This window comes from Bacillus rossius, chromosome 3, assembly GCF_032445375.1.
Source record: "Bacillus rossius redtenbacheri isolate Brsri chromosome 3, Brsri_v3, whole genome shotgun sequence".
In the NCBI taxonomy this organism is placed as follows: domain Eukaryota; kingdom Metazoa; phylum Arthropoda; class Insecta; order Phasmatodea; family Bacillidae; genus Bacillus; species Bacillus rossius.
In genome coordinates this window covers 12,509,443-12,521,772 of record NC_086332.1, presented here as the reverse complement: position 1 = coordinate 12,521,772, position 12,330 = coordinate 12,509,443, and the positions used below count along the sequence as shown (strand labels likewise).

Genomic DNA, 12,330 nt, shown 5'->3' with positions numbered 1-12,330 from the left:
TCGTGCAAGTTTTCATGTATTTAGAAGTGACAGTTGGCAGGCGTCATCTGCCAGTCTTGAACGGCAACATGGCGGACTTGTGTCGTTTGTTATATCAAGTGTACAAACTCATTGTAATGGATAATATTGTGTTATGTTGGGAAAGTCTACAGTTCACAGGGATGAGAGCTACACCCGAACAGTTCCGAAGTTGTCAGAAGTTTGCAGATCTCTCGTGCAAAAAAGAAACAATAGGATTTATATAATTTACAATCATAGAATATTTTGAATAACGCTAACCTAACCTGAACAACCTTTCATTTTGGTTACGATAACCTAACATGACTTCACCTCCCGGGAAAAAAAAATATTTATTACGCTGACCGAACCTAACCTCTTACTTAGGTCAACTTCGTAACTCTTTGGGATATGGTTTTAGTTTCCATCCTATCCGCTATGTTACATACACAGATAACAAGTAAAAGCATATTCACACGATAACATTTTAAGATAGCCCTTAGAAAAAAACGAAAGAAAAAAAATTGGAAAAAATTAACATATCTTATCGAGCTTTAGATGAACGACGTGGATGAACGAACTTTTTTTGCAGCCAGCCAAAATCAATGCAATGCGAGTCCAGCGTGCTGAAATGATCAAAATAACGATAAATAAACATTTACATCTCGTTGCGAAAGTGACAGAACCTTAAATTTAATTGTAATGTAGGTAGATTTCTTAACTGGATGCTTCGCAGTAAAGAAATGTGAAAACTGCTAGAGAGCAAACAAAGCCTTCTTTTCTTTTCGGCTGAAGGCGACCGCGTGTCAAAATGAGAGGCGTCCTCTGGCAACGCCCGCCATCCTTTCACTCTGTGATCCTCGTCCGAAGTGACCGACTGCATTCGTTATAACAAAAGACGCTCGCGTGACCGTCTTCTTGCGCACACAATGGCCGCCAGTTGTGTAGTATGCTCACGCTTCGTTTGGCTGCTTTTTCTTCTCTTCTGCAAGTCACTGGTTTGTGTCTTCACGGCTGTCGGACGGTCTTCGTAGATGCGATCCCTTCAACCTGCCTTATGGTTGGCAGGATCACCCTTCCGCACGTACACTGTAAAGATTTTCACTTCAAACTTACGAAGACGTGTTACAAATTGTACAAACATCTTCTTTAATTTACGAATATCTTGGTTAATTTTCTTTAGACATGAACGCAAAAGAATTATCTTGGGTTCTTTACAAAAACCTTCACAAATTTGTCTGAATCTGTAGTTTACGAATGTACCGTTTTCTGGAACTACGTTTGAGGCGCACTCTTCGATCAAAAGTCCGGAAATTAAATGTAATTTCCAACAGTTCTTATCGTAGATTGTTCATAGTACAGTTTATGAAAGGTTGAGTAAAAGTTCCTTTAAAGTTCTCCGTAGTATCTCCTCATCCGCTAAAAAATGAACGTTGTTAGTTGTAGATAAATTTAATTTATTTGGTTTGACGTCTCTTTGACAGCGGTCATTCAAGACAGACATGTACAACATATGTTCAGGTAAATCAGGGACTGTATTTATGAGACCCATGGGAAGAAACTGAACTAAGAATTGTCTGGCATGATTAAGAGAAACCGGGGAAAGTATAAATCAGGATGGCTGTGCTGTAAGCTTGAACCTGGGCCTTCCTTAATACTAATATAGTGTTTAACCATCTCTCTCGTTACGATATTTGCACATGAACGAAGAAGCTTAAGTTACATCTGAATAAACAATGCTGATAAAGTTCTCGGACGCCACAGTGGAAGTGTATTCCTGTGTCGCCTCGCAGTGTCGACTCCCACTCTGGCAGGTCGCGTGGCTGGTCCCGCCCAACCGCGCCGAAGAACGTGTTATTCCCCGCGTGATCTCGCGTCCCGATCCTGTCGACGGTTTAACCTTCCGTGGATACGAGTCTGGACTGGAAGTTAATGCTGCAGTAATGTCGCCGCTTGTGTCGCCAGTCTCCGCGGGAGGCGACAGGATTCACGCTACGGCGGTCGGAGAAATTGGACGTAGTTCCTTCACGGAGAGAAAAGAAAAACAAGCTTATTTTTTAAGTTTTTTTTCTTTTAATATTTGTATTCAATGCGTTAGATAATACACGCTAACTCGTTTTGTTAATGTTGCGAAATGTAGTGAGGGGGTTGATTGTGAAATTATATAACTTGATGTAAGCTTTTGGACATACGCCATTGCTAAGCACTTTTTCTGTAGAAGAAAACTAAAAAATACCCAAAAGACAAAAACACAAATTAAGCAAACAATTGCTGTTGTCAACAGGATACAAACACCACATAATATTCCATAACAGGAATATGGTCAACAAACAAAGAAAAACAAAGAAAAATGGACTAAGAGAACGAAAAACCCCCACAAATTATGACAGCACAAAAAAATATTTAACCCAAAAAAATTCAAAAAAATTCAGCACAACAGTTGAAACGAGACAAAAACACGACAAAACGAAAAGACGAAGCAAACACAATAGTTTTCCTAAACAGAAGAGAAGGGAAAAAAAAACCACAAATGATGACCACAAAAATATTGAACCAAAAAAAAATATTCGTTTTGACGAGAATTTATAGGTAGCTACAATTTGATTTAATTCACACAAAATATCTGTCTTTCAGTTCTTAAAGCATCATTTGGACCTTTCCAAAAAGATTCTTTAATATTTCACTTGTCTGATTTTATTGGTGTTATGACTGGGGTTATAGCTCTGTGTATAGAATTATTTGCACATGCCGTGGTTGTGTAGTTTCTTTAATGCATGCTGTATTTGCTGCAACCATCGTGAGTGCAACATACGTGCAGCATCAGACAGCTTCCCTCGTAGCTTGCGTTATCGATTGGCACCCACTGCTCCCTAAAGCGTGATGTGTCTAAAGGAAGATGGTTTTGCCTGCTTGGAGGTCTGAATATGTAGCCACGCGTTCAAGGGAAATGACACTCGGGCACTGGAATAAAATTAAATACTTATTGTTTCTGTGCACATTGTGAGTGGAATGGAATGCAGTTTAGAGGTATTGAGCTTGACAGCGTTATAAAGACGGACACATGCAAGCCGCTTCGCTTTACTGGTATATAATTCCCGCCCTTAAATTCATTCAGCTCGAACCATTTTCACTTCAACAATAACTGTACAAGTAAGAACAGCCAAAAATATTCGTTTGCAAAACTTGAAAATATTTACTCAATTCTGTGGTATCAGAAATCGGGAAAAATTCCTATGGTTCTGGAGCGAAGGATAGTTGGATAAGGCATATCTTGCAGGTTACACTGATTGGCCCCCTTTTTTTCTGGGCGCGGAAGAGCACTACTTTAATGACGTTTTCCATGACCAACAATATCAGGCATCAAATTTGAGTGTTACCCTTAAGAAGCCAGTTTGGCGATACAATGGTCAGTGATTCCATCCCAACCTGTGGCATAACTAGTTTGAGCGACAACTGATTCGCAAACAGGAGGTTCGAAACTCCCTATAATCCTTGAGATTCAATTGCTTGAAGCATTTGTGGCTACCTGTATGATGCAAAACACATTTGTCTTACCCGAAGTTTCAGGGTGTCTTTAACTCGTTCACGAATTTAATGAATGATCTCTAAAGTCACGTAAAAGTACCGACTTAACATTAACTATAAATAATTGGGGACTGTTCACTTACACCCTGTTTCTCTGAAATCGTGAAAATCGACACGTTCCTGTGGATAAAGGATCTATTTTATACTATGTTATATATATTTTTTTAAATTGGTTGTCTGTAAAGTCGGTTTACGGACGATAGTTTAACGTGACAACGTCATAACAAAACATTGATGAAATGATTGCATACTTTTATGAATAAAATTTAATCATTTTTATTGAATTATCACTATTTTGTATAGATACAAAGGAGGAGTGAAATGAAATCTACAGTTTAATTGATAAATTTACTTTTATTTGCACTCATTAATTCAAATATGTTTATTACTTTAACGACTAGATTATTTTAACTATAACTTTTATACATGTTAGCTATTTAACTTCTTCCAATCTGTGTTATTCTGTTAAGGATAGGACGATGATAGGAAAAGTAGGAAACGAATGGGAGTGTTTCAAGTTTAATGTGCCTCGAAAAAGTCAAATCGATGGTTGTTCCAATCGAGTGGAAGAGAGATGGATGCGGCGCAAGCGTACAATGAGCGTAACGGGACACATCGTAATGGGATAATGTGCGTTACGGGACACTTTTTCGTGCGTGCAGCCGGCGTTCATCGATTTATTAGACGTTGTCGCGTCAAAAATTTCCATGACGGGGGAAATTCTTTGAAAGGACACAAACGACGCAACGTTTTAAAAGACTCGCGCTGCGGCCGACCTTGGAGGCTCGCTGGAAACGTCCAGTGACAAGACGCCGTGTTTCCCGGAGAGTGATTACGAGCTCTAGCGCCCACAGGTGACGCCTTCACGTCCGCGCCGCTTGGATCCGCGTTCGTTTGTGCCCATGTCTCCGCTCACGGTTTGCTAGAAACACGAGCAAACTTGTTTTCCTAAGCGTTAGCCAGTAATTCGTGGATTTCAAAACAGCTGCCGTTTAATGTTGAATTATTGTATCGCCTTTGGTAGTCGTCTGGTTTTAGATCTATGTAGTAATTTACTTATTAATTTATAAACCAAAGTCCAGTTATACATACATACAAAACAAGGCAAACAAAAAATCTAGCTTCCTTTAAGTACAGGCTGAAAAAAACATTTTTGTAACAACTGCTTACCATGACCACTTCGCCGCTACCGTATTGTTTGAATCTGTGTGTGAATGTGCGAGTGACTGGTTTTAAGGTAGTAGCACCTATTTTTTGATACTATTTGCTGTATGTTTAATCACTTCCCTTTTTATGTATGTCTATGCTTAATTTTTAATTACTTTAAATTAGTTATGGTTGAATATTTTGTAATAGTTAATATTTGAACATTAAGTTAAAATTTTATTTGTTCTCTTAATATTTAGTCAACATTTGCTTATATCATGCTTAATTTTTAATATTCCACTATTTGATGTAATTGCAGAAAAGTGGTTAAGTGTAAGAAAAGGCGTACCACCTTAACTTCGCCACCAATAAAGACGATAAATAATTAAATAAATAAATAAATAAAATACATCCATCCATCCCTGGTTTAGCGCCAAACTATGAACCATAGACGCATGGGCGTAGATCACGGTGACTACGAGGGGTGAGGGGGCCCGGGCCCACCTGGCATCAAAAAGCCCTACTCTGAGGGTGTTCCCTCTTGCAAAATCGAAACTGTAAAATGGGAATTATAAACATTATCCCACAGGCCCCTCTGGGTATCTTACAGATTTTCGCCTGTGACTGTCTCAATACTTTTTATTCGTTGACTTAAATCAGTACGTGGCCCAAGATAATGTTGCTTTTTAAAAGGCGCAAGGTCAACAGTTTGTTTGTACTGTCCAGTATTTCACAAATCTGCTTACGAACAGCCTGAAAAAGTTTTGGCTAACTAACCTATTATGACAGGTAGTTGAAAGTTCTTGACTAAACTAAAACTGGCATGGCACTTAGCTGGTATGTGCTGCCCTAGTGCAGAGACAGATACGACGGCGTGCCAGGCTTTCAGGTATTCTGGGCTTAGTGCCTGGTTTATAGACTGCGCAAGAAACTCAAGACACAAACATTTTCAATAACTCAAAGTTTTCAAATACCTGTTTGTAAACTACGCAAGACGGATAAACGCAACGCAAGCTTCGGCCAACTTTCTATGTCTTGCATTTCGGCTTCCGCTTTACATTGAAGTAAAGTTTTCTAAAAACCTTTATAAAGACGCAGACATAATTTACATAGACGGTCACAGTGTGGCTTTTATTGTACATCACATTTTCACATGTTAAACTTTCCCACAGCGAAAGAAAATATTTCGAATTGTAATAATTGGCAATTTAATATGTTTTTATGATGAACATTAATCATCAAACGAAGTTAGGGTAAGAAATTGTTTTTCTTCTGTTTTAAAATATCAAGTTGTAAGCTTAGTGATGTCTTGTAACTCCCGTGCTTTATGACGCCAGTGATTTTCTTGCGTTGGTTGCGTGTTGCGATCCTCTTGTTTAAAAACCTGACGCAAGTATGCAAGTGCGCCAACTCGCCAGGCGTGGCCAAGGTGTGGAGGAAACCTTAAAGATTCACTGACCCCGGATCAGTCCCAAACACATTCCAAGTTAACAGCTCGCTCGCGCAGTCGCAAGAAATAAATTTGAAAGAAAGCTTTCGATCATTTAAACGAGTATTTTAAATGTCGCTGACCTAACTTAACCAAACCAACATTTCATTCTAGTCACCTACCGTCTCAAAAAGATAAATAGAAAACACATTTTTGCGAGAATTTTTCATGTAACACATCTAACCTAACCAACCGTTTACTTACATTACATTCAGAGGTCCTATACTTCTGCGAGGTCCTGGGTTATTTACTGTTTTAGGCGCCCTCCCCTGGAGAAAATTTAAAAAAATAAATAAATTTATATTCTTTTTAAAAACCACATTTCTAACCCAACCTAGAACTGAAATTTCGACAATGGTTTTGCTAATTTATTTCAGGATATTTTAATATTCTTTCCTGATAAATTATCCTCTGCTCAGTTCTATAAATGCTTGCATTAAATTTCCTGTATAATCGTGTCATACGTGGCGATAAAATCTACGAAAAAAAAAATTTTCTAGCACAAAATCGTGAATTTAGTTCAAAGATAATTTAAAAAATGTAATTTTCCTTTTCCCATTAATGTCCATATTTTTGAAAGAACACTAGACATACAGAAAAGGCTTGTAGCATGGGCGATTGCCCGGCTTGCCCTGCCCCGGAGCCGCCCCTGACTACGTTAAAAAAAAAAAAAAAAAAAGGAAAATGCAGGAACGCGGGAATTGTGCGTAGTATGAGTGGTGCGGAGTGGGAGCCTTCATTTCACAGACGAGAGAGCCACACCCGAAGTTCCCCGAAGTTCATGCTCGCTTTTTTTTCCGTTCTATCTCATTATATAAACCGGTGTGGCATTAAATTTTGCGGTCGATTAGGATAGGTTAGTTACATTATAAATACCTTAAACAATTGTGGATGGTTGGTTACATTAGGTAAGTATAGCTACATTAAAAATACTGTAAAATCATTTTATGGTTGCTTAGCGAATAACTTTTTAATATGTAGCTATCGAAGGCTAGGAAACCGTTTACAATATTTCACAGTATCTTTAATGTAGCTATCCTAACCAAATCAACCGTACAAAATGTTTTAAAGTATTTATAATGTAGCTAACGTAACCTTTTACAATGGATAAAAAGAACTAAGATGCACGATCGGGCGTTTGGCTCTCTCGTCTGTGAAAAGGCTTCCCTGCGGAGTGTTTGTCGGAGGACGTCGTGCGTCGCGGCGCGGGTCTACGGGGGGAGGGGGGGGGGGCCGTGTGTAATTGGCGGGCGCGCCCACCTTTGGGGGGGGGGGGGGGGGTCGACCCGGATCGCTGCCATCTGGCACGCGCCATAGAGTAAACCCTGCACGCAGAACCGGCGGCGTGTGATCTGCGCACACCACACCTGTGTCGAGATAAGCTGGTGCTGCGGGTATTAACTCTTTTGCGATTTCGTAATGGTGCTCGGAGCAGTGTAATTCGACGCAGAACGTAATTTCATCGCGGAGTCTTAACACGTGTTGATTTTTTTTTAACTTCGTATTCTCGTCATTACTGTTAGTTACTAAGGCCAATTTCTGTAGATTTTAAACTATCTCTTTTGCGTTTGTAGTTGTCACAAATATTTTCAAGAGATATTTACTAAGTTTCATATAATTGCTGTACCGACTGTATCGACTGTATCGACTGTACCGACTGTACCGACTGTACCGACTCCCGGAAGTCAAACACGTGGTCTGTTTTCGCAGTAGGGAAACTAGGCGGACATTGCTCTGAGCCACAAGTACAACCCGTCACTGCTCTATCTCATGGGTTTGACCTCTTCGTCGGACTCTTTGTTCCGGATGTCAGTGGGATATTACACCTAATTCATTCGTGCATTCTTTCGGTCTAAAATTTGTAATTTGTCATTTTGCAGTTTGCTGTTTGTAATATCTCACTTAGAACACTTTGTTTGGACACTGTTGCTTATGACAGTAGCCTACAACGTGAAATTTACACCAAAAAGTATTTGTAGCATTTTTTTCCTAATTTTTTTTTTTTTAAAATTCCTAATCACATATGTTGCATTTCGCGTGGTAAGCGTTCTATTTTTTTTTTTTTTACAGAAAAGTTACCAAAAAATATCTTGAAAACGCTGGTTTGATGCATTACTCTTTCTTGATTACAGAGGCGACAATGCCGAGAAACACGTAGTCGCTGAAGTGCAGTCTTGTTAGATGACCAGTTTTCAATTGTGTTGCCTCAGTAGAGCATGGATTATGAGCTCCTTATCAACCTCGTGCTCGAGTCAATGCTCGAACTCTCATTATTTTTTAAGGTCAACATGCTTTTCGCACCATAACGTAGTCTCACAATAATACAGCTGTTCTGGGGCTAAAAAATACGCCAGTCTTTACGTGGCGGAAAGTCTGTGTAATCTCAAGTGGCGCAGGAATTCGGAGTGGGGTAATTCGCTCACGTGGCTATTACATTAATTGTTAGAAAGTCTATGTGAAAGTCGACTGTAATGCATATGGAAAACGTTTTAGTGCGTGCTTATCTTAGTCTAGACTCTAGACAGCAATAGCATCCCTCTGTTAGCAATCTTGTTAACAGCTTACCTAGGCACATACACGGTGTGCAGAGCTTCAGAAAAAAAAACACTATTTGAAAACTGCTAATGATAGTCTAATGACTTTTGTTTACGAAAAGCATTTAAGAATACTGTATTTTTTAGAGGAGTGAAAATAGTTTAAACGCGTGTTTACAGATTAATTTTATCCATGGAAAAATCCGGCATAGATTGATAGATTCCTCATTATGTCATAGTTACCACTAAAATATATTTGCCCTATGCAAGACGAGAAGACTGCACGCCATTTAACAGCCTTGCGCTTAGAGGCGATACCACGCTATAAGCATTAGCGAGCGTCGCACTTATCATCCCGCTTCACTAATACAAATACATCCTTGACTAGAAATTTAATTTCTACGCTAAGTAAATGCCATAGCTCTTTTCAAGTTAGCCCTACATTTAGTTTTATTATTAATATGGATAATAACTATTGATAAAATTTAATTTTATTAGAATTTTTACTGATTTCTATACATTCGGGGCTATTCCTCTGTTTAAACGGGTTCTATAAACCTTATATTCAGTAGTAGTTTTGGCACGTTAATTACGAAGCATAGAAGAAGCAGATAAAGTTTTCAAAAAATTGGTAAAAAGGAAAGGAAAAAAAATGGTGTAAGGCCGGCTTGCACAGTCGTGACTTGAGGCAATTTGATTTAACCTGCAAAGCTTTTTCTTAGATTTCACTTACCTGACTCTGCAAGCATGATCCAAGTATTCCGTAACAATCTCTTCCTGTCCCCAATTTTTTTATAACCTTTTCTTTTTTCGAGTAAAAGCAGTTTTGAGTGGGCGTGGAGAAATTCTTCTCTGCGCTCGGCAGGGGTGACTTTTGTACAGGATGGCCGAGGACGTGGGCTGAAATTACTGCGGCTAGACCGGAGCGGCTGCTCAAATATTCATTGTCTCGTCCCGAGTGGGTCATTGGGCGGGGCGCCGAACCATGGTCTCGCGTGCTCCTCCGACGGGAAACACGTGGCTTCCATCCTCGCGGGCTGGACTCTGAAGACCGGTGCCGTGCGCTTAGCTGCTTTAGCGGCCAGTCCGTACAAGTCTGACTTGATGTAAGCTTTTGGACATACGCCATTGCTAAGCACATGTATGTCTGTAGAAGAAAACGACAAAAAACCCAAAATACAAAAAAAATAACAAAATTAAGCAAAAAATTGCTGTTAACAGGATATAAACACCACATAATATTTCATAACCGGAATATGGTCACCAAACAAAGAAAAACCAAGAAAAATGGACTAAGAGAACGAAAGAAAAAAAAACCTCATCTGTTTTGTAAAACTATTGTTTGTTTCGTCTTTTCGTTTTGTCGTGTTTTTGTCTCGTTTCAACTGTTGTGCTGAATTCTTTTGGGTTCAATATTTTTTTGCTGTCATCATTTTTTTTTTTTTTTTCGTTTTCTTAGTCCATTTTTCTTTGTTTGGTGACCATATTCCTGTTATGGAATATTATGTGGTGTTTATATCCTGTTGGACAACAGCAGTTTTTTTGCTTAATTTTGTGTTTTTGTCTTTTGGGTTTTTTGTAGTTTTCTTCTACAGACATACATGTGCTTAGCAATGGCGTATGTCCAAAAGCTTACATCAAGTCATGCACTCCCATTGCACAAATCTTTCAAAAATAACCGTACAAGTCTGCAGATTTCAATTTAAAAGCAAAAGTAATAAATGTCCTAATTTTATATCATTTTTGTAAAGTAAAGACTGATTTGTTAATGGAAGTATTTGTTTCATTTATAACACATGTTATTGTCTTAACCGAGTGTTAATTTTTTTTAAAGTAAGCCGTTGTATCTCCCTTCAAACATCCTGTATGGAATGCTCCATTTAGTTAAAATGTTTCCGTTTAGCTGTGGGTATTTACTTTAGTCTAAATATGTTATCTCACAGGCCAAGCATTTTTTCAACGAATGAACTAGTACTCTTAGAGTTACGTTTTGCCTCTAAGTGAGAAGTAATTTTTTTTAAATAACGATCCTATTTTTTTATTTATTTACCTACAACCGTTGCAACAAGACTATTAAACTAATCTCATCAACTATAAAGTCATTCCAGGCAAAAGTAAGTTCTCACGCATTGTTTCGCAAGGATGGTCATTTCTGAATATTAGCATTAACAGTTGAGTGTTTACCATGTAAAATATTCTCAACCAGGAAATAAAATTCCGCTGATGATTCCCTGACACTCGTGTCCGAGCACAGAGACACTAGGTAGCGCCGCCGCGGGGGTGGAAGCAGGGTGACTCTGCGATGGTGCCCCGTTGCATTCCGCTGTGTGGATGTGTCTTCACAACACCCAGTCCTGGACAAGGATCACGGCAGGGAATCAAACCCGAGAAGACCCTCGTCTCAGCAGCCAGCAGCTCTGACCACTGGTCCAAACCGTCGGTCAAGGAAACTTAATAGCCGACTATCCTATCTGTAGTTACGCTCGTCACTGACTCACTGGCTCTGTATTGCCAAAGATATATGTATACCTTGGAGACAAGCATATCATGAAGCACACATATTAACCTTCTCCATAGAGATGTGTTTAAAATGGAAAATGTAAGTGTAACAATTGAGTAACATTTGAAATACAGCTACATCAGTGTAACACGCATTAATTATTAAATTAAAGTGTTTGTTATAATAATATTTTTTTTCTCAATGGGTGCCTTACGAATAACTATACTTATAATTACTTAAAAAAAAAAGAAGCTTATATCTCAAAGTTAAGCTATACACGTAAAACTGTGAACATTTTTTCCCTTTTGGAAATTTAAGTTAGCGTCACTGGAATCTTTTGATATATTTTGAATTTTGTACTTATCCCTTTCGAAAATCTTTATTAAAGTGAAATTTTTGAGCCTTCATTTTTCAACGGGCGCCTTACAACCTCCTAGTAATAAATAGTGGTTTGGTAATATTTCTGTAGACATTCTACTGCATGGACTAAAATCTCCTGCAGATATTGGTGTCTGTCCATATATACAACTTGTGTCATAAAAAATAAATTTAAAAAAATTGACACCCGAAGGTTGGTTACTGTCCATATATACTCTTGTTTTGACGCTAGTTAGTATGTTTTCATGGTCACTGGTGGCAGCTGTTATTCGCTTTGTGCGATTACCGCTGTAAAAAAAAAGTAGGTGAAAGAAGTGGTAGGAGCAACTTTTGGGGTCCGCCCACGATAGTCGGACAGCATCGCGGCGAATCAGGACGGGGCAGGAAGCTAAAGGCCGGTCCACACGCAACGTTTTGTACACAGTTTTGACTGCGCAGGTGCAAACAAAAAGGTTGCAGTTTAGCCGTGTCCACATAACACAGTTTGCAACCAAGTTTTATCGTATCATTTGCGAGAATTCCTTTCTTTGGCCAATTCTTTCCGGTATACCGACCTCAAAGAATTATTATTATTTTTTTTTTGTGATTTTATCTGTGTTAGCCGCGATGTCAACCTCTTTGTATCTTTGCACAAGTGCTTCATACTCTTGACTTTTTTTGTCCCTATCGTTATATTAATTTGGTTTGACCCGACACAAACA

General features: G+C 38.8%; 1 protein-coding gene across 3 annotated transcripts in view; it reads left to right on the top strand.

Annotated features, from left to right (window-relative positions):
• Positions 1 to 12,330, top strand: part of LOC134530240 (kinesin-like protein KIF21A) — a 167,053-nt gene that overhangs the window by 74,343 nt on the left and 80,380 nt on the right. The window lies entirely within an intron of this gene.